Raw genomic sequence first — 2,412 nt, 5'->3', positions numbered from 1 at the left:
TAGACAGCGTTTCTGTTCAAGATATCTTGAATTAACATTTAAACAAGTCAAAATGTTACAGATTTACGTAGCATTTTAGCAGAAAGTGTATCCTAACATTATTTTGCTGTAAGGTGGCCTGCAGTGTCTGGTCAGTCCAGCTCATATCCTTGTTTTTAACATCATTTTTAGCTCCAGCTCAGCATAATTAAAGATACACATGTGATTTATTGTCCATCATTGCAGTCACCCAAAATCCTGCAGGCAACTACATATACAGTATGGACAGCTCAATTAGGGATGTGCGATTCTTCAAATGATAGATCTGGTGATGTCATTTCAGATAGCTTAAATGCATTTTGATCTGTCAAAGTGTGAATACAGATATCTGAAATTACAACTCAGGATAGTCAAAACGTAGATGTTCCTAGTCAAAACTAATTTTTAGATATCTATAATGTTATTATAGATAGTCAGATGAAGTCGATTTTATGTTAAAATGGTCTGCCACAGAGGATTTATGCCATATTAATTCATGAATCTTTGAAAATGCGACTTTTTCATTTGTATCTGTCAGTTTGTGCTAAACTGTGTTTAAGCTTTGGGTAAATGTAAAAAATGTGTTTAAATCAGCAGTTTCTGAAACACTCAGACCAGCCTGCCTGGCTCCAACAACCAGGTCACATTCAAAGCTGGTTTTAAATTTGTCTTCAGCTGTTTTTATTTATATAGATGTGTGAGATCAAGTTTGAAATCTTGATTAAATCACAAGTGAAACTCCTCAAAGCAGCAGACAGCAGCCTGAAGGCATCAGAGGACTTCAGAGGACAGGATATGGTTCTGTCAGGATCCTACATCCACTCCCACCTGCTTCTGCCACAACTGCAGGTCCCTCTGATGGACCTCGATTATTTCAGAGCAAACCTGAACGATGCTCTGAAGCCTGCTCCTTTCTTTTACAGACAGACCACAGAAAACAATGACAATGACCAAGAAATAAAGAAAATATTCAAATATTTTAAGACTGATCAAACTTCCTTATGAATCTTAAAACAATTACATTTTCTCAGTAAATTCTCACAACACAGTCAGTGTTCACATTAAAATGATTTTTGGAATCAAACTCAGTTCCTAAATATTTGTTTAATGTTTTCTTTCTTTCTTTTTTTTTTATAAAATCTATAAATAGTCTCAAAAACATTAAGATGAAGACACCTGTCATCACACCGGTCCACAGAAGCAGAGCACGCCAGTGTCTGACTCCGAATCTGGTAAAGTTAAAAGTGCTGTGTCAGCAGAATGCCTGACCCATGAAATACCTGCGACTGTCTGTGTGGAATATTAAGAGGTGTGAGAACACAGCCCTGAGGTATCCCTGATTTTACGACCAGATCATCTGATATGTTTCCACTCAGCAGAACCCTCTGGTCTCTGTCAAGTTAAAAGTTTCACATTAATAATTAAAAACTAAATTTTAAAATAATATGAATGGAGATTAATTAATAAAATATGTGGCTGTGTCGTATTAAAATCGGAACAATTTGCAAATAAAAGATTGACCAGATGTTTGTAAATGTTGTCAAGGATAAAAATACTTGGACCTTCACCAGCCTGGTAACAAACTGTAGGCTTCATTTATCAGACATCGAAAAGAAAACCTGATTTTAAATATTCACTAAGATGTTTTCATCACCAGAGACATTAAACTGATCGAGTTATTTAGTTCCTGTGGTCGTGGGGACAAAGGAACAGGAACAATTATTAGATTACGGTTTAAGTCTTGAAAAGATTTGACCTTTTAACTGAGAGAAGAAGTGATAAACATGTTAGAGGCCTCAGCTCCATTAATGTTGGCAGGTTTTCTGTCCTATTTGTTTCTTAATGCTGCTAGTTTTTTAAGTGTATTTCTGTTTTATCTTCATGTCTAGTTAAGTAAAATCTCACTCCTGACTTCTTTGGAGAATCTCATTTTTTTTCAAAGATGTTGCCTGGGTAAAACAAAAAAAAAACTGTTAATAACTGAGTTCAGATCTTTAGTTATTTGGGGTTTATCTGGATAAAAAAACTATTTTACACAGAATCAGATTAAGAAAATAAATACACAATGATATACATTTACTCATCAGTTCACTCCTTCTACAGCAGCTTTTTATAGTCATTTTTTTGTTTTCTTTTGTTTTTTCAGAAAACAAAGTCCCAGTAAAATTATGAGCAATCAATCATTTTATTTTTGAATTTTACTCACACTGAATTAGCAGCTGTCTAAATGTTAAAGTGAATAAGTTTTAAAAAATTGCCCCAAAATTAAACAAACAGACTTAAAATAAATTGTTAGCACCTGAGTGATTAAAAAAATGACCAACAGCAGGTGGTGAAGCAAAGAACGAGGCCTCTCTCAGTCCTGGATCAGCCTGCAGTTATACATATATATAT

Source organism: Austrofundulus limnaeus, unplaced genomic scaffold (assembly GCF_001266775.1).
Source record: "Austrofundulus limnaeus strain Quisiro unplaced genomic scaffold, Austrofundulus_limnaeus-1.0 Scaffold713, whole genome shotgun sequence".
Classification (NCBI taxonomy): domain Eukaryota; kingdom Metazoa; phylum Chordata; class Actinopteri; order Cyprinodontiformes; family Rivulidae; genus Austrofundulus; species Austrofundulus limnaeus.
Note: the sequence above shows the minus strand (reverse complement) of the source record.